Genomic DNA, 21,212 nt, shown 5'->3' on the forward strand with positions numbered 1-21,212 from the left:
TATTTATCTATTTAGTTGTAGTTGGACACAAGACCTTTATTTTATTTATTTATTTTTAGGTGGTGCTGAGGCTGGAACCCAGGGCCTTGCACATGCTAGGCGAGCTCTCTACTGCTGAACCACAATCCCAGCTTCTTATTGCCTATTTTTAAATTTTGAGACAGATTCTAAGTTGCTTAGGACCTTGCTAAATTGCTGAGGCTGGTCTCAAATTTGCAATCTTCCTGCCTTAGCCTCCTGAGTCACTGAGATTATGGGTGTCACCACCACCTGGCTCCATTTCTATTTTTTTTAATTTTGAGTCAGGGTCTCCCTGAGTTCCTGATGCTGGCTTTGAACTTGTCACTCTCCTGCCTCAGATTCCTGAGTGGCTGGGATCACAGTCATGCACCACTGTGCCTGGCTGCTGTTTGGTTATTGATTTGTTCTTTCTGCCTGGATTGTTTGGCACTTGCTGTGTGGTGCTCAGGGTCTGGGTTGTCTTTGTGGTTGTGCTAACCTGTAGTGCAATGTATACATTACTTTGTAAACTGACATTCCTTTAAGTATAACTGAGCATTGGATGACAAGAAAAAATCAACACCAATTGATTTTGCTGTTGCCTTTAGAGATTTCAGAAACCTGTGGTCTTGGCAGGCTCTTTTTCTTTTCAAGGTCATCTAGAAGACTAGAAAGTCATTTTCTCAAAGATATCACCTTTGCCCTTTATTCAACATGTTTTAAAAATTACCTTTCTAGAATTGTGTTTATATCCTGCAGCATGATTTCAACTATTTCAGTTAGCATACGACATTCACAATTTGTATTAACATGATTTTTGAAAATAGTCAAAAGTCATCTGGGCTCACATGTCATCATGTAGATCTTTCTTTTTTTCTTTCTTCTTCTTCTTCTTTTTTTTTTTTTTTTTTGAGGTCTTATGTATGCTTTTCAAATTTTAATCTTTGTTAGCCAGGCGTGTGGTGCACTGTAATCCCAGCATCTTGGGAGGCTGAGGCAGGAGGATTTCGAGTTCAAAGCCAGCCTCAGCCGGCTTTACAAGCCTCAGAAACTTAGCAAGGTGTTAAGTAACTCAGTGAGACCCTGTTTCTAAATAAAATATGAAAAAGGGCTGGGGATGTGGCTCAGTGGTTAAGTGCCCCTGAGTTCAATCCCTAGTACCTTCTCCACCAAAAAATAATAATCTTTGTTGGAATAAGCCTAGCTTCTTCTAACATTGTAATCCCTCTTTTTCTGTGTTTATGGGGTACTGGGAATTAACTCAGGATGCTCAACCACTGAGCTACATCCCAGCCCTTTTATTTATTTATTTATTTATTTGAGACAGGGTTTGCTAAATTGCTGAGGCTGGCCCCTAGCTTGTGATCCTCCTGCCTCAATCTTCTGAGTCACTGGGATAACTGGTATGTAGCACCACACCTAGCTATACTCCTTATTTCTAATTTTCCCTACCAACCTCTCCAGCTAAGATTTCAGGCAATGGAGCTAATTAGAATTAGCAGGGAGGGGGCTGGAGTTGTAGCTCAATGATAGAGCACTTGCCTCCCTCGAACGTTTTGAGGTACTGGGTTCGATCCTCATCACCACCTAAAAATAAATAAGTAAAGATATTGTCGGGCTGGGGATGTGGCTCAAGTGGTAGCACGCTCGCTTGGCATGCGTGCGGCCCGGGTTCGATCCTCAGCACCACATACAAAGATGTTGTGTCCGCCGAGAACTAAAAAATAAATATTAAAAAATTCTCTCTCTCTCTCTCTCTATTAAAAAAAAAAAGATATTATGTTCATCTACAACTAAAAAAAAAAAAAAAAAAAAAGAATCAGCAGTGAGGCCGACTATGTCTCCGTGATAGAGCATTTGCCCATCATACACAAGGCCCTGGGTTTGTTTCCCATCAATGAAAAACAAAATTAGCTGTGAAATATCAAAAGAGACATTGAATGTAGGCTTAAGGTGCATGAGTTTCATAACATCTACTTTGAATGATTTTCTTTCTTCTGGATTCTGAGTAGTTGAAGTTGCCAAGTCAAAAAAAAAAAAAAAATCAGTCTTCAGCAAACTGTAGGCTTGCTATGCGCATCTTCTGATGGGATGGCCTTTTTGTGTGTGGATACTGGGAATTCAATCCAGGGGAACTTCACTATGAGAAACCTTGCCAGTCTTTTGTTTTGTTTTGTTTTTTATTTTGAGACAGTGTCTCACTAAATTCCCCAAGCTGGCCTCAAATCTGCAATCCTCCTGCCTCAGTCTCCTGAGTTGCTGGGAAGATAGGTGTGCACCAACACACCCTGCCTAAACACATTTTGATTCTCTGATTCCAAATATGGCATATGCAGTGTCACTGTATATTAATATTAGCAAGTTAAGCCAAATTGCATCCTGCTTGTTAAAATACTCTCTGGGGGAAAAAAAAAAAAGCTTTGATTGATTTGTCACAGGTTCCTTATTGTCATTATTTAACAGTGTTTTATAGTCGGTAGACACATACTTATATAAAATAGACACAGATTAATTAAAATTTACAAGGACTTTATAGAGGAAAACAGATATTTTTGAGCAAGAGACTTGAGTAGAGAGACTTCTAGACTCCTAGGTCCAAAAATATAAGCAGTTCCTATTTTTAATCATGCAACGTGATCCTGAGACTTAAGTACATATGTTACCTGACCTTGGTTAAAATAACTGGAAGATACTTCTCTTTGTGGGCTTGGATAGTCCAGCACAGGATTGCAGTTTTCATTCTCCCAGAAATAAAAATGGGCTCTTCCTACATTTTCTTTTCACTATCAGTGTTGGCATGCAGTAATTTTGAGTGTGTGGACTGAGTCAGGAAGGGATTTTCTTTACACACTTCTAAGATATTTGGCCAAGCTCTGGCGGCCTTTTACAGTGAAGGCTGAGAGACGGGTGCATTTTAAAACCAGGCCAGAGAGAGGATTGTACCTTCTGTCTCCCACCCCCACGCCACCCCCCAACCCCACCCCCGGCTCAGCTGCTTTCCATCCCTCTGATCCAGCTGCTTGGGATTACTGGTGGTACCACAGCTGAGGTGTCTCCAGACAAATATAGTTTTTTTTTTTTAATATTTATTTTCTAGTTATAGGTGGACATAAATATCTTTATTTTATTTTTATGTGGTGCTGAGGATCGAACCGAGTGCATGCTAGGTGAGTGCTCTACCTCTGAGCCACAACCCCACCCCAGACAAATATAGTTTTTATTTTTATTTTTTTTTTTAAGAAAGAGTGGGAGAGAGAGAGAGGGGAGAGAGAGAGAGAGAGAGAGAGAGAGAGAGAGAGAGAGAATTTTTTAATATTTATTTTTTAGTTCTCGGCGGACACAACATCTTTGTTTGTATGTGGTGCTGAGGATCAAACCCGGGCCGCACGCATGCCAGGCGAGCGTGCTACTGCTTGAGCCACATCCCCAGCCCCTAGTTTTTAAATTATTATTATTATTATTATTACTATTATTATTTTTAAGCAGTGCTGGGCATCAAACCTAGGCCCTTGCATGCACTGGGCAAGTTCTCACCACTGAGCCATATCCTCTAGCTCATGCTTTTTTTTTTTTTTTTTTTGGTAGGCAGGTGTTCCTGGGGATTGAACCCAGGGCCTCAAACATGCTAGGTGACTGCTGTATCTCTGAGCTACATTTAGGGCCCCACTAATTGCCCAGGCTGGCCTTGAACTTGTGATCCTCCTCCCTCATCCTCTTGATTACAAGGTATACACCACCACATGTGGCTTCCATGAAATGCTTTTTAACAGGCAGCGACGCACAACGACTAGGTGATGGTACCTATCCATGTACCTACCTCCCAACTCTGCCAACATTTCCAACCTCCTGTTTTTTTTTTTTTTGTTTGTTTGTTTGTTTTTTTCTCAATCAAGAAACGTTATAGATTCAGTTACAGCTTCCTGTGGCCTTGTCCTGCTCCCTGGTGTCTTTCCCTCCTGGGATAACCCCTATCCTGAATTCCATGACTAGGGTTCTCGTGCATATTTTCACACTTGACAACACCTGAATATAGTTCTAAACGACATATTCTTCTTGTGCACATTTCAAACTTTCTGTATAAACTGCATTGTTCTGCAACTCTTATTATGATCATTACTATTTTGCTCAGCATTACATTTGTGAGATTTGGTGGTTGTATTAGGTACTCCCTAACACTAAGGAGCTGTACCTGCCTTCCTTCTTCTTTTGCCCCCCACCCCCCACCACCATCTATGCACTGGCAATTGAACACAGGACCTCATGAATGCTAAGTACATGCTCTACCAGGGAGCTACACCCCAGCCCATGTATCTGCCCTTCTGTACTCTATTCCTTGGGCTTCTTTGATTTCAATTTGAGTTCTGTCAATAGGAGTACTTTAGACATAATGAGGAGAGACAGTATCGTTTTTTCACTTTTTCTTCTCCCTTCTTCTGATGCTTTTCCTGACACAGCAGCCCTTCCTCCATACCCCCACTCCGTCTGGGCCCCTTTCAACCCTTCTAGCTTCAGTAATCCCCCTCCTCATTTTCTACCCCAACCATAGTTTTGTGGAGTCTTGCTTCACTTAATCTCCTGTGTTCATAATGCCTATCATGGTCTGTTTTCTGACTGGACCCTGCCTATTGTAGACCTGTTCTTAAATGGAGCTGCGTACTATTTATTCACTTTTAATTGCTACATTGTATTTCATTATACAATTAATATATCACCATGTATTCACCTATTCTCTTGTTGATGGATGGAAGGTTCCCCCACCCCCCATTACATGCCAGGTTGCAAAGATTTTTTTTTTTTTATATGGTTCTGGGGATTGAATCTGGAGTCTTGTATATGCTTGGCAAATATTCTAACACTAAACTACACCCCCAGCCCTTACTGCTATTTTTAATGTGATTCTTTAAAAATCATATGTTCTAGTTGGCTTTTCCTAATGAAAAGGAGCACTTGGATTTCACATCCAGAAGACTTGTGCATCACACTTACAGACTTGCTCATATTACTGTCTCCTTGCACTTCAGGGCTAACCAACCTGGTAAATTCAATTTTCTAGCAATTTGTGTACTAATTTAAAGCGTTTTTTTTTTTGGGGTACAGAATTTGTTAACTGAGAAACTAAACAGCTGTGCAAAGTGATTCAATTTGTCAGAGGGGCAAAAGGCTTAGGTAGAGCAGGCCCTTAGGCTGTGGGACCTCAATAGGCTTCTCCGCCTCTATTGCCTGTATTGTGTTTTTGTTTATTTCAGCTAGTAGTGATTATCACCCCCCTCCCTTCACTACCCTTCAATTTCTATTTATCATTATTAATTACTATTATTTTATTTTTCAGATTTTTTTTTTAGATTGGGCTCCACTAAGCACTCAAATACTACCTGTTATTCAGGTTTTGGAACTCTCCAGAGTGTTTCTCATAACACTATACAAAGAGCTCTGAGCTGAGATAAAGTGTTGCCTGTTGATGAATTGACTTGCTTCTGTTTATTAGCTCAATGCATTATTTTATTTAAACAAACTTTTCTATAATGCTTATTAAATACTCAATACTGTCCTGTGTATGCTATTTTACAAATGTTAACTCATTTGTATCAGGTATCAAACCTGAAGTAAATATTCCTATAATTCCTACATTTTAAGGTAGGTTCATAAAGATTTTAATTTGTAAGTGGGAGAAAGATACCCAGAGATTCTGGCTTCAGGGTCAGAGTATACAGGTAAACCATTTAGTAGGTTCTACTATTTTATATATTTCTTTTGTATCACGTTTGTAAACATGGTATATGTGAATATGAATATACACTCTTGATTATTCTTTTTTTCCCCCACAAAAGCAATTTTTACACTGCTCTGCTACTTGTCCCCCCCCAACTGCATATTTTAGAAATATTTCTATACCAATATGTAGAACACTTCCTTTTTTTAAAAGCTGCATGACATTAATATTTTGTTATGTGAATGTATCATACTTAAATAATTCCCTGTTAAGAGATACTTGATGACTTCTATTCTTTTACAATTATAACTTCTATTCTTTTACAATTATATTATTTATTTTTTATTTTATTTTTTGGCACTGAGGATTGAACCCAGGGGCTAAATCCCTGGTTCTTTTTATTTTTTTAAATTTCTAATAGGGTCTCACTAAATTGCTGAGACTGGCTTTGAACTTGCGATCCTCTTGCTTCAGCCTCCCAAGTCGCTGGGATTATAGGAGTGTACCATTGCACCTGGCTCTCCATAGCCCTTTAAATTTTTTTTTTCTTCATAATGTTTTATTACTTGCTGTTAAAAAATTATTGGAAGCTGGGTGTGGTGATGCATGCCTATAATCCCAGTAGCTGGGGAGGCTGACATAGAAGGATCACGAGTTCAAAGCCAGCCTCAGCAATGGTGATACCTTAAGCAACTCAACATAAATAAAATACAAAAAAATAGGTGTGGGATGTGGCTCAGTGGTCAAGTGCCCCTGAGTTCAATACCTAGTACCCCCCCCCCCAAAAAAAAAGGCAATCCCTACCTCAATAGATTAACCTGTTTTCTGGCATGTAGTAAATTTTCAACAAATGAGTTTTGAAAAATGTAAATTTATCATCATGGATTTTCTTAAGATTTTTTTTGCTAAAACCACTTAAATGAAATAATATTGATAAAATATATTAAAATATTTTGTTCAGCCTTTTTTTTTTTTTTTGAGACAGGGTCTTGCTTATTTGCTTAGGGTCTCACTGAGTTGCTGAGGCTGGCCTGGAACCTCTGCCTCAGCCTCCTGAGCTGCTGGGATTATATGCTTGCCCAGCTTCATTTGTCATTTCCTTATAGAGAAAACTGAAAATTCTTTCTCCTAGCTTTTTGCTGCTATCTATAGTTAATCCTACTGTGCAATAGCACCCAGAACTTCTTGCTCCTATATAACTGTAACTCAGTTGATCGATCAACTGTAAATGAGTTAATTGATCAACATGCATAATTAATCAACATTTCCCTCTACTTGTCTCTTCCTACCTCCTGCTGGGGGTTGAACTCAGGGCCCCTGCACACACTAGGCAGGTGCTCCATCACTGAGCTACACCTCCAGCCTAGGTTTTTTTTTTTTTTTTTTTAGTTGTAGATGGACACAATATCTTTATTTTATTTATTTTTACGTGGGATTGAACCCAGTGCCTCACACATGCTAGGTAACCCCTCTATCACTGAGCTACAACACCAGTCCTTTTAAAAAACTTTATTATGAATTTTACTATTTTAAGCAATTTCATTGCTTGTGTGTTTCATTGTAAGATGTCACAACCTTTCGTAGGTGGGTGGAGTATAGATTCCAAATGAGAAATGTTCAACAATGTCTAGGGTTTTAGTGGCAGTGGTGATTTTCCAAAATCATTAGTGTAGAAATTAATTTAGATGGTTTAGCACCTACGCTCGTCAGGTGTTTTATATCCAATAATATTGTGTTGAATTCAGGGGGAAAATCTGATTTTATGTTCAATTTCTGCTAGAAAATTCTAAGACGTTTCACAACCTTACAAAGTAGTGGTGCTTGGCACGGGCGTGACAATTGCACATATTATCACCGTGACATTTTATTAAGTACTGAATTACGCTGTTCATGAACGGTTGTGGGTTTTGCTTTTGAGCTGAGCCTTATTCTCACATCTCTTTTCTACAGCTCTTGTGTTGGAGCTGCTGAGTTCCAGCAGCCCTCCTTCAAGGCATCTCCAGAGGGGGCTCGGTTCGTTACTCAGGGGCGGCACAAAGCGTGGTGTTCCTTTTCCTCACAACCCGCACGTGGTCTCCCGAGGAGACAGCAGAATGCCCACTAACTCATGCTTTTCCATTACTCATTCCGCCTTTTCTCCCAAGGTGGCGTGTGGGAGGTGTTGTGCGCGGGTTCGACAAGAATAGGCCAGGAAGCAATCCGCGGGATGCACTCATCCCTTTGCGCGGTTCCGTTTCCACCGCGCCGTGTTCGGCGGGTTAGCCGTGTGAGATGTTTTCCAAAAGGACAATGACTCCACACTCGGCCGCTCCCCTGTGAGTGTCAGCTCTTGCACGGGCGTCTGGACCGTCCAGTCCAGCCCCACCCCCGCAGCGAACCTTTCGTCCGCTTACGAGGCGGATTACCCGGCTGCCGGGGCGCGGCTGCTGCCCACGAAGGCCCTTTGCGCGGCACCCGGGAAGGAGCTCCCGGCGCCAGCCTTGCCCACCCCGCAGCCTGGCACCCGCGCCGCCAGGGGGCGCTGAGGAATCTCCGCAGCTCCTCGCAGTTTCCCCGCCCCCTCCCTAGCTTCCCTTGCGATTGGCCCGCTGCGCTCAACTCCGCGCTCTGATTGGTTTGCTTTCACGTCAGTCCGAGAGGGGGCGGGCCGAGGTGACGCTCAGCGCCTTCGCTCGGGGCGGTGTCCGGCGCCGGCGACTGAGGGCGGAGTTTGGTAAGCGGCGACGCTGGGCAGTCAGACGGCAGCAGTCCTGGGAGGTGTCCGCGCGCGTCCGAGCCGCTTCTGGTCCGCCGCAGCCGCCACCCCCAGCTCATCGCTGCACCCGGTCTTCCTGCTCTCCGGCCTTCTATCCGCCGACAATCTCGAATGCAGAGCCCGGCCGCTGCGTGATGGGGCTGCGGAGCGGCGCCCTGCGGCTCGCGGCGGCCGCTGCTCGCGCTGAAGTGCGTCGGTGCCCGGCCCCCCGCGCCCCCGCGCGCCCCGGCCCCTGCTGACCCGGCTCGCCCGTCCGCCCGCAGCCCGGCTGAGGTGAGGCTGCGAGCGGGCGGCGGTTGGCGCCGGGGAGGGGACGGCTCCCGACGGCAGGGACTCGGGTCCGGGTCCGGGAGGATCCAGGGGAGGGGGCGGCGGGGCCGGGCGAGGCCGGGGTGAGAATGCCGGGGAGGGGCCCCTTCCTGGCCGCGACGCGCCCGGGGCTGGTGTCCAGCGGCCTGCTGCCCCCCGCAGTGCCTTGCGCCGGCCCTGTGTTTCCCGCGAGCTGCCAGGCCCTGGCCCTGCCCACAGGGTCAGCACGCCCGCCGCGGGCCGACCATGCCCTGGGCAACGGCGCTGCTCCGCTGGATCCGTCCTTTTCTGTCCCCTTTGCTGTCCCCCATTATGGTTGGCATCGGGGTTGGGCAGGGAATGTGGCTATGCCCCTGTGCCAGTTGAAGGCAGGAAAGGGCATCGCGTGGCCCTGGGGGCATCGAGGGCGCGACGCACGGGGAGGGGGCTTATTGGATGTCGGCCAGCAGTGAGCTAGGCTGGTGTGGTCTCGGCGTTGAGCCGACCAGGATTACTCGGGCAGCCATATTGGGAGGATGATCTGACAAATCCTTTAGGAGCCAAGTCCGGTTGCTGGAAGGCACCGAGTGACAGCCCTGGCAGCTTTCAGGGTGACTGGCCGCGCCAGAAGCCAAGTTGTGGGGGTTGGGAGGCCGCTGGAGCAAGCTAGTCATTGTTCATGTAACACAAAACATTCCCGGCCGAAACACCAAAATTGAGCTCCAAAATCACGTTTTCTTCTTGGTGAATTGGTAAAGGAGCTTCCAAGATAAAGTGCCAAGATAAAGAGTCCATTCTTGTTGTGATGAAATTGTATGTTTGTGTACTCATCTGATACATCCAGTGCTGTGGACATAGAAAGCCTGTCGATGTGCATAGGCAGATCTGAGGATTGCCAAGGCCACTCTACTAGTCCAGGTAGTATATTGTATTGAATGGTTAGATTTGCAAAGTAGCTCAACAGGCAGAGATTAAGTAAACTTGAATATTCTGACAGTGCTTGTAGCAATTTTTAGAGGATGCAGGTTGTCATCTTTGTGGAATCTCAAGGTAGCTGAAATTAGATCCCTTGCTCATATATCTCTTCATGCTCCAGGCGCTCTTTGGCCAACACTTGAGCATGCTGCTTTGTGTCATAATGTGTCTGAGCCGAATCAAAGTGCGCGATTGGATTTGAATAATTGTTAAAAAGTGATATCATGGTAGATATTTTATTTAAAGCCTGACATTTTGTCTGCTTAGCTTAGTCATAACAAAATTTTATCTCCTCTAAGAAGTGAGGTGGTGTTTTCTAATTTTGTTGGTATTGTTGGGTTATGAAGTAAGTGAAGTTGTTAATGTTCCGTTTGGGGTTGGAATATGAAGATTGCAAACATGTTGGCATTGTAAAGCCGATCTGGAAATGATCAATAACTGGATTCTGTGTGAGTCTGTAAATCTGTCTTTTCCTGCATCCAAGAGGTGGCAGGACCTGGATAGATAGCCTGCCTGCTCCTTTATTTGTACATTGCTTTCATTCAAATCCCATTTCTCTGCTTGCTCTTTATTTCCCTCTTTCTTTCTTTTGCTTATGGTGTTGGGGATCTAACCCAGGGCCTTATGCATACTAGGCAAGCAATCTATCATTGAGCTAGTTCCCAGCCCTCAAACTCCATTTCTTTCTTTTCTTTTTTGGTACTGGATTTAACCTAGGGGTGCTTTACTACTGAGCTACATCACTGGCCCTTTTTGTTTTCTATTTTGAGACAGGGTCTCACTAAGTTGCTTAGGGCCTCACTAAGTTGCTGAAGCTTTGAATTGGTAGTTTTCCTGCCTTAGCCTCACTAGTTGTTGGGATTGCAGGTGTGCCCCACCTCCTCTAGGCCCAAACTTCCTTCTTCCCTCCCTTCCTTCCTTTCTTACTGGGGATTAGAACTCAGGGGCACTTAATCACTGAGTCATCCCTGGCCCTTTTTTTGTATTTTATTTAGAGACAGGGTCTCACTAAGTTGCTTAGTGCCTGACAAGTTGTTGAGGCTGACTTTGAACTCCAGATCCTTCTGCCTCAGTCTCCTGAGCGGCTGGGATTACAGACGTATGCCTAACCACGGTCCATTTCTTAATGCTTCTTAAGTTGAATTACTTAAAAAAATTTTCCAGTAGGTTTTTCTAAGAAAAATTTTAACATCCTCTATTTTTTTTCTTTGCAATTTTTATCATTAGACATTTCCTTTAAAACTTGATTAAATTAAATATGGGTTCAATAGAAACTAGCATTTCTTGCATTACACTAATATGAGAGAAATGCAAAATGTTTGTTTTATAACTCCATGCCTGAAATAAGAAATATTTGTAAGTTTTTAATTTTTAGAGTTTATTTATATAAAGATCTGAAGATTGTGGTTAAACATAATTTGAGCATTTGGTAAAATTGAACCTGTTTGTGAATCTGATATGGAGATAAGACTTTGAGTCTAAGAAGGCTCTGCTTTGATGAATATTTTTCCAGAGTTTATCCAATGAAGAATAGCTTCTGAAGCTTAGGACAGACTCTTTTTCCTTTTCAAGAACAGATATTAATGTGGTTTTCCTTTTTTCTCTTTCTTCTTTCCCATTTTGAATTTGTGCAAGGAATACATGCCCAGAATTCTGCCAACAGTTTCCAAGGCCAAAGCTTTCTAGTTCATTTATATGCTATGGTCTTGTCCCAGGTACAAAGTAAAGGACAACAATGGTCACTGCCTTGTTTGTCCCAGCTGCTAATCATAGCAGGTCTTTTCCAGGGGTTTAAAAAAATATATATAAATATATTTATATATATCCCTTTCGTCTTACAAACAGGTAATTTCACATGGCTCTGAAGTTAAAGGTATCTCATGTGTACTTTATGTAGTTCTCTTTGAAAGAGGGCCTTATCTGAACAAATATACACTTATCTATCTATCTATCTATCTATCTATATATATATATTGTGTGTGTGTGTGTGTGTGTGTGAAGGATTGAAGAGAAATTAAACAGGTGATTGTGTTAGGAAAACCTGCAAAAGGTACCTTGGAACTGGGCATTGTGGCATGTACCTGGCATTCCAGCTACTCGGGAGACTGAGGCAGTAGGATAGATGACAAGTTGGAGGCTATAGCCTGGGCAACTTCTTGGAGAACCTGTCTCAAAATAAAATAAAAAGGGATGGGGACATAGCTTAGTAATAAAGTTCTTACCTAGCCTGCACAGACCCTGGGTTCAGTCCCTGGTACTGTAAAAAAAATAAAACAAAAGACAATTGCTAGGTGCAGTGGTGCATGCCTGTAATCCCAGCTGCTCAGGAGGCTGAGATAGGAGGATTGTCTGTTCAAAACCAGCTTCAGCAACTTAGTGAGGCCCTATACTGAGACCCTGTCTATAAATAAAATATTTTTGAAAGGCTGGGGATGTGGCTCTGTGATTAAGTGTCCCTGGGTTCAATTCCTTGTAGCAAAAAAAAAAAAAGAAAGAAAAGGAAAAGAAAATTACCTTGGGCCTCTCAAGAGTTGGGATTTATTCTTAACAGCCCAATGATTCATTTTTGCTCATTTAGGTCATCACTAGTTAATTGAGAGTGCTTATAGATTTAACTCTTTACCCTCAAAGAACTTTTAACTTTACCATTTATACAGGTATGGCAAGATAAGGTTGTTAACTCCAACTCCTTTCATTTTAGTACAATTTACTGTTCTGCTACTAATGCCATGGTAGTTTCCACAATTTGCACAGCGCCTCTTTTCCCTTTGTAATGTTACTATTAGAAGCTATTGTAACAATACTATTATCTAATACACTCATATTATTATGACATTATCATATAATAAGTATTAATACTTTTGTGATTGTTTTGTGGTTATTTGTGTATTTTTCAAGTTACAAGACTGTAAATGTCTGATGGGTTCAAACATTATTAAGTATTTAACATGGCATTGTTTACACCAAAGCATTCCTTTCAGCTAATACTGTCCTCTACCATTGGACAACTTTGATTCTTGGCTTAGTTTTCCCTTCCATCAAATTTTTATTTTTTAATTTGTTTTTGCATTCTGGGGATTGAACCCTGAGCCTTGTACATATTAGGCAAGTACTCTACCACTGAGCTACACCCCTAACCCCCATTCAGATTTTTGACATCATCTTGGCAGATCAGATGTCAATGACTGTATAAATAAACAACAGTAGCAGCAACAATAATGATAAAATAACTTATTCATATTGAGCACTTTCTATGTGTCAGGCCTTTTTCTAAGAACTTTACATTGGTTAACTAATTTGTAGGCAACCATGTAAAACAGATACTACTATGATCCTTTTTTTTCAGATGAAGAAACTGAGACAGAGGCTAAGTGACTTCTCTGAGGTTACTAGAACTAGTTTGTAACTACTCTGCCCATAAAATCTCTTAATTTTTGCTCAAGCAAACATTGTCTTGGTTCTGTTCTAGTAACTCAGTATTGTGGCCACATCTTCTAACATTGCTTTCATATCTGAATTTTGCCTCCCTAACTTAAACCATAGTAATTTACAGTTCTTACTGTCATAGTTTCTTTGTTTTTCCATTTCAAGTCTCTTAGCCTGTCAGTCTCTTACAGATTTTACATTTTTCCTTTCTTCTCTACACTGTGACCTGTGGGGTACGTTGCTTCAATTATTTTCTTACTAGCATTTGCAGTTTTTATTGTTCCTACCCATGCCTTCTGTTCTTACTCTGTCATGGAGAAACCTCGTAGAGTATGGGGGTTTAGTGCCCCCATTAATATGGAATTGAGTTCTCTTGTGTGTCTGCTTTGGTGTCTGCCAAAGCAGTTCTGCTCAGTTCCCTCCTTGGATTTCCACAGTGGCAGTTCTAAAATCTTGATCGCTTGACTCAAACTTTCATTGCCCCAGGCTTGGCAGAAAATTTTGTCTACTGCCTCATAGGAAAAAAAAAAAAAGGCATGAATTCCCTCAGCTTCCCTTTCTTCTGCTTAGAAACTTCACCTTGTTTCTTCTGCTCTTTTCTCTATTCTAAGAACAAGGTTCCTCTCCCTGACTTCTGTTATTTTCTTGATCTGTGATCTGTGTTTTGTATATCTTTGCCTTCTAATCTTCAGGAACTTTTTGTATTAGTTACTTCTTTTTCCCCTTCACTGACCCTCTCCGTTGTTCCTTGAACTTGCCAGACACAGTTCCACCTTAGGACCCTTGCTCTGACTCTTCTGCCTGGAATACTCTTCTTCTGAAATCTGGCCAACTCCTTCACTTCTTTCAGGTCTTTGATTACATCTCACCTCCTCAACAGGCCTATTCTGACCTTGTTTATGTACCTGAATAGCACCCCTTCCACCATACTCTCTAGATTCCCCTGACTTTGCTGTATTCCCTCCTCAATGCTTATTACATTCTCTGTAGCTTATTTATTATTTTTAATACCTGGCTACTAGAATGTAAGTTCCTCCATGAGAAGGAATTTATGTATTTTGTTCATTGCTTCACCCTAGGAACTTGCTATTACATTTTATTTTATATTTATATTTTAGTTGTAGCTGGACACAATACTTTTATTTATTTATTTTTATGTGGTTCTGAGGATCAAATCCAGGGCCTCGCATATGCTAGGCGAGCGCTTTACTGTTGAGCCACAACCCCAGTTCTCATTATTACGTTTTAAATACTTAATATATAGTATAGAAAAGTGCCAATCTATTCTATTATATTAAAAAAAAAAGACTGGGGGAGAGAAATTCCTCTTTATTTTGATTTTCTTTTCTGATCATCACAGTGAGGTTCTGTCAGTATGGTGAATTCTTGCGTTTCTACTTCCATGTCAGCCCAGGACAGAGTGGCTTCAGGGCCTCCCCTGTCTCTGACACTGTTTTTATTGTGGTTTCCAGCCTTTATTGCTGAAACTAGGGGCATGCACACTTCACATTACTGTAGCTCTGGAAATATTGCTCACTTCACACCCTCTGTCCTTGAGCTTTGGGATGTTTCTGTTTGGTAGGGCTATTTTAGTTTCCTGAACATTCACATGGCTATCAAACTTATTGAAAACAAATTTTTGTATATTTTACTGGTATTGTTTGATTTTGTGTTTAGGAATCAGAATTTGGACTGATATATATATATATATATATATATATATATATATATGGTTAAATAGTTGGAATAGACCACTATAAGACATTTTTTATTTATAATTTATACTACTTACTGCTTTGAGGAAATATTTGAGTAGCTTACTACAAATACCACATAAACTGTAAGGCTATTAAAGTGTAAGTGAGAAGCAAAAATTTATGTGAAAAGAGAAAAATGTAAAAATAAAATTTGCCTAGGCTAAGGTGGTTTTTATAATTTAGGCTTATGTGTGTGTTTGTGTGTGTGTGTGTGTGTGTGTGTATGTACTAGTGATTGAAACCCAGTGCACTGTACTACTGGAGCTATATCCCCAACCATTTTTTATTTTGAGTCAGAGCTCCTTGAGTTGCCAAGGTTGGCCTAGAACTTTTGATCCTCCTGCCTCAGCCTTCTGAGTCACTGGGATTACAGGCATATGTCACCACCTGGTTTGTAATTTAGTTTGCTTTTTTTTTTTTTAAACCTTTATTTTATGTATTTGTTTTTACATGGTGCTGAGGATTAAACCCAGTGCCTTGCACATGCTAGGTGAATATTCTCTCCTGCTGAGCCACAACCCCAGCCCTATAACTTAGTTTTGAAATTTTTGGAAGTCAAGCAAAAAGGAAAAGATAAAAGATAAATTATAGTTTTCATTTTGGCAAAAGAAAGCCTAATGGCTTTTCAAAACAGACTTTTTTTTTTTTTGGTATTGGGGATTGAACCCAGAGTTGCTTAATTATTTAGCCACATCCTTACCCAAGACCCCCTTTTTTAAAAGTAGTTTTTTAGTTGCAGATGGACACAATATCTTTATTTTTTATTTATTTATTTTTCTGTGGTACTGAGGATCGAAACCAGAGCCTCTACCCCTCCCCTTTTTTTAAAAAAATATTAATTTCTTTAGTTTTAGGTGGACACAGTATCTTTATTTCACATTTATGTGGTGCTGAGAATCGAACCTAGTGCCTCATGCATGCTAGGAGAGCGCGCTACCATTTGAGCCACATCCCCAGTCCCTCTACGCCCTTTTTTTAAAAAAATATTTTTTTAGTTGTTGTTGGACCTTTATTTATTTTTGTTTATTTATATATAGTACTGAGAATCAAACAGTGCCTAACACGTGCAAGGCTCTACCACTGAGCCACAACCCCAGCCCCTACCCTACCCTTTTTATTTTCTTTCTTTATTTATTTGGGAGTACCAGGGATTGAACTCAGGGGCACTTGGCCATTGAGCCACATCCCCAGCCCTATTTTGTATTTGATTTAGAAACAGGGTCTCACTGAGTTGGTTAATGCTTCACCATTACTGAGGCTGGCTTTGAATTCAAGATCCTCCTGCCTAAGCCTCCTGAGTGGCTAGGATTATAGATGTGCACCACTTCACCCAACTTATTTTTTTATTTTTGAGACAGAACAGGATGTCACTAAGTTGCTTAGGGCCTCACTAAGTTGGTTGATGCTGACCTCAAATTTGTGATCTCTCTGTCTCTGACTCCTGAGTGTTACAGGCATCCTAATACAAGGATGCATGTACTAGCCAGTCAAGATGTCATATTTCGGTAATCCTGTGACTAGGGAAGCTAAAGCAGGAGAATTGGAAGTTCATTTCAGGTTCATGGCCAGTCTTGGCAATTTAGTGAAACCCTGTCTCAAAAATAAAAAATAAAAAGGGCAGGGGATATAGCTCAATGGTAGAGTTCCCCTGTGTGCATACTTAGTATTTTCAACATTTTTTAAGTGAAAGGAAGAAGTATTCTTCAAACATTACTTTAAAAAAAGTAATCTACCTGGTTTCCAAACTGAGAATATAACATTAAAATTTAATGAAACTAAGTCTTCTCTATGAAAAATAAACCTAATATGGTTTAGTTATCTAACTTTATATAAAGATTAATTTGAGTATCCCAGCAGAAAACTCATTATTCAACCTTGGGGAGTTGTATTCTGTAGTTGTTTGATTTTGTGTTTGTCATCTAAAAGAAAACATACCTATTAAACTTTGAGAACCAGTTTATTATATGGCCAGATTAACACCTTTTTATACACAGAAATGTCTAACCTGCATACTTGTCCAGATGGTGAGTTACTTCCCCAAATTGTAGTTGTAAAGGTGTAGTGAGGAGCAGATTTCAGAAAGAAAGTAATCTTGACTAATACTAAACTTGAATTAACCTTTGACTGAAACTTACCATTTCTACCCCATAGCTGAAGTAAATTCAGTCTTTGCCTGGACAGTTACAAATGAAATTAATTGTTTTTTGGTGCACTTCTTGGTTTATGAGAATAAAATCATGTCACTAGTAAAAAGGAAGATAATTATTTCTTAATAGCAGTGGCAGGAAGACAATGTCTGATGAATCTAAGCGTTGTTATTGATTTTGCCCATAGAAGACTGTGTCAGTGGCATGTTGGGATTTGGGTGTGGTAGAGTCTCAGTGGATCTGCCCCCCCCCCAAAAAAAAAAAAGTAAAAGGTAACCAGATATAAAAACTAGTTAACTTCCTAGAAAGGGTCTAATACTAAATGTCCAAACTTTGGACTTGACCCCACCTGAAAATTTTAAAAAGAAGTGGGGTGCAGTGGTGTACTCACATAAACCCAGCTACTCAGGAGGCTGAGGCAGGAAGGAGGAGGATCCTAAGTTTGAGTCTAACCTAGGCAATTTAGCAGGACCTGCAAGAACTGTAGATTACTTGCCTAACATACATGAAGCCCTAGGTGCAATCTCTCATACCACCAACACATCCCCTCTCCCCGCCAAAAGGGAAAGAATAAATTTTATTTAGAATAGCTTATTTTACTCCATGGGCCATAAGCGCTGTTGTTTTTTGATGCACTTCTTGGTTTATGAGAATAAAATCATATCACTAGTAAAAAGGAAGATAATTATTTCTTAATAGCAGTGGCAGGAAGACAATGTCTGATAAATCTAAAAATTATATTATTTTAGATGGTGGTTGAAACAATTGGGGAGCCTGTGTAGTTGCATTGGAGACTGGAAATCTGATCTTTTAGGAGACCATTTCCATGCAGTCTGATTCTTGGCATTGAGTTAGATTAGAAAGAAGCTTTCCTAATATGACCTGTATCAGTGTGGCCCATGGCTGATTTTTATTCTAGACTCAAAGATCATGAGTAGACGAGTATTTCATATACATACACAAATTCTTACATATTTTGAGATAATTTGTTCATTATCGTCTTGGTCATTGGTACCATATTTGGTCCTAAAATCTTCTTGGTCTTCAGAGAAAGTATTAGATGGAGAAAAGCAAAGACATTATAAAAAAGGATTTTTTTCACAGCATCTTTTTTTTTAATATTTAATTTTTAGTTGTAGATGGACACAACACCTTTATTTTATTTTTATGTGGTGCTAAGGATCGAACCCGGCACCCCAAGCATGCTAGGCAAGTGCTCCACTTCTGAGCCACAACCCCAGTCCCATAGAATCTTTAAAAAAAAAAAAATTTTTTTTTTAGTTGTTGACTGGACCTTTATTTTGCTGAGAATTGAACCCAGTGCCTCACACTGAGGATCGAACCCAGGGCCTTGCACGTGCAAGTTGAGCGCTCTACCGCTGAGCCATAACCCCAGCCCTTAATAGGGATTCTTTAGCTATAGAAATTTATTAATTTTTTTTTGTGGTGCCACAGATAGAACCCACCTTCTCAAACATGCTATGCAAACTCTCTACTACTTGAGCTGCATACCCAGCCTTCCCTTTTTAATTAAATTTAATATTGAGAGAGGATCTCATCAGATTTTCCAGGCTGGTCTCAAACTTGTCATTATCTTTCCTCAGTCTCTCAGTATCTGGGATAATAGTTGTGCACTACCATGCCTGACCAGAAATCTACTTTTGATATCTATTCATTCTTTATTTATTCCTTAAATGCAGTTCAACTTGGCATGGCAGTATACCCATGTAATCCTAGCAACTCAGGAGGCTGAGGTAGGAGGATCACAAGTTCCAGGACCCACGCTGGCAACTTCTAACCCTAACCCTAACCCTAACCCTAACTATCCCCAAATCAAAACTTAAAAAGAAAATTCGGGGAGGGGAGTGGCTGGGTTGGAATGTAACCCAGTGGTAAAGTGCCCTAGGGTTTAATCTCCAGTACCAAAACAAACAAAAGAACTGGGGATGTAGCTTAGTAGTAAAGCACCTCTAGGTTCAAAACCCAATATAAATAAATAAATAAGGACTGGGGATGTAACTCAGTGGTAAAGACTCCTGGGTTTAATTCCCAGTACACCCCCATGAAATTCAGTGGAAAAGATTATTTTTTAAATAGATTGCTTGTTGATGTAAATTTGTTACTGTGTAGTGTATTTAAAAGACTGCATTAAAAAAAAAAACACCTATATTCTAATAAGCATGGTGTAAATAAACAATCTATGTATGAGTGTTGAATTAACTAACCACAACATAGGGCAGAATGAAGTCAGTAAAAAAATGAATCAATAAAGCAGTTTTAAGGAACAAAGTAAAAGGAGGTATGACTTTCAACTCAGAAAGGTAGATATTAAGGAATGTATGGTTTAATGCTTCCCACTCCATGGTGACATTTTGACCTCATCTTTGAAAGATGTGGACTGTGTAATAGTTTGAGAAGGGAGATTGTGTTTCCAACTAACCAAATGTATGATGTAGAAAGAGGGTGGCTGGTAGAGAAAGGCACTTAAAACTGGGCAGTAAAAGCCGAGACCAGGTAAGTAGGTTGAGTTGTGGGGGCCTTGGAATATTTAGGTTATGCTCTGAGGCCATGGAAACCAGTTAGAGATTTTTAAGGAGAGGCAATGACGTGAACTAATCTGTTTTAGGAATATAATCCTGGCAGTTTGGAAATGGATATTACAAAAACAAACCAAAAAAACCAACCCCAAACAAACAAACAAAAACCAAAACAAAACAAAACAAAAAACAAAATCCAAAAACCAAAAATAGTATTATTGCATTATTGTTTATTCACTTTGCTAGAAGATCAATTTGTCCTCTCAGAGTCCCTAATAATCCCATGGTACCTCTGAGAGCAAGTGAAAGTTCTGTAAGATCAAAATTAAGTAATTAGGCAAAAATTAATTGAGAAGTTTTCAAATGAATTAGACCAAAAAGTTTTATTGCCCCTTTAATGTTAGTGAATGCTTCTGGAATTTTTGCTCCATTCCACTTTCCTAATGCTTCTAATTATGTGTCATAAGGAAGAAAAGCTGGTGAGAGGAATAGTCTAGAACTGAGGCTGTGTAAGTGATTTAGAGTATGTGTTGTTACCTTTCCTGCCTGCCTTTCTTTATTGGCTCTTGAAAGCTTGAAAAATATATTTTATGTGGATTATTAAGAAGGGTTGTTCTCAAGTTGGACATGGTGGCCCCTGCCTGTAATCCCTCTAATCTCATCAGCTCTGGAGGCTAAGGCAGGAGGATTGCAAGTTCAAAGCCAGACTCAGCAATGTAGTGAGGCCCTAAGCAATTTAGGGAAGCCTAGGGAGCCCCTGTTTCAAAATAAGAAATAAAAAAGGGCTGGGGTTTTGACAATGGTTAAGTACTCCTGGGTTCAATTCCTGGTACCAAAAACCAACCAACCAAATTAATTAATTAATTAAAGAAGTGTGTGTGTGTGTGTGTGTGTGTGTGTGTGTGTGTGTGTCTGTGTGTGTTTTGGTAGTAGGGATTGAGCCCAGGATGCTCTATCACTGAGCTGCATTCCCAGTCCCTCCCCTCTTTATTTTAAATTTTGAGCAAGATCTTGCTAAGTTGCTGAGGCTGGCTTCAAATTTGCATCAGCCTCCTGATCCTCTTGCCTCAATCCTCTTGCCTCAGCCTCCTGAGTTGCCATCACCTCTGACTTCTGAAACATTTTTTTTTTTTTTTTGTACTGGGGATTGAACCCAGGGGTACTTAACAACTGAGCTACATCCTCAGACTTTTTTTTTTTTTTTTTTTGAGACACTAAGTTACAACCTCATTAATATGCTGAGGCTGGCTTTGAACTTGAGCTCCTCCTGCCTCAGCCTCCCAAATTGCTGGGATTACATGTGTTCTCCACTTCCTGTAACTTCTTAAAAATACTCTGTTATTATTGTTTCTCATTGGACTTTCAACTCCATTTAAGATTTATATAACAAGTTCTTTTTCTTTCTTTCTTTTCTTTTTTTTTTGAGGAGCAAGGAGTTTCAAAACTATTTTGGCAGACATCTATTATTAAAAGTGATACTGTTTATAGTATTAGGGAAGTAACAAAGTAACTTTTTTTTTCTTTTTGTACCAGGGATTGAACTCAAGGGTCACATCCCCAGCCCTTTTTTATATTTTATTTAGAGACAGGGTCTCATTGAGTTGCTTAGGCCCTTGC

The 21,212-nt window shown here is 40.6% G+C and overlaps 1 protein-coding gene across 6 annotated transcripts in view; it reads left to right on the forward strand.

Moving 5' to 3' along the window:
• Positions 1 to 8,443: 8,443 nt before the first annotated feature.
• Positions 8,444 to 21,212, forward strand: part of Kif1b (kinesin family member 1B) — a 147,878-nt gene continuing 135,109 nt past the window's right edge. For all 6 annotated transcript variants that reach the window (XM_071617338.1, XM_071617339.1, XM_071617340.1 and 3 more), the window contains exon 1: positions 8,444 to 8,738. The gene's annotated coding sequence lies outside the window, so the exon portion shown is untranslated. The remainder of the gene's footprint in view (positions 8,739 to 21,212) is intronic.

Source organism: Marmota flaviventris, chromosome 10 (genome assembly GCF_047511675.1).
Source record: "Marmota flaviventris isolate mMarFla1 chromosome 10, mMarFla1.hap1, whole genome shotgun sequence".
In the NCBI taxonomy this organism is placed as follows: domain Eukaryota; kingdom Metazoa; phylum Chordata; class Mammalia; order Rodentia; family Sciuridae; genus Marmota; species Marmota flaviventris.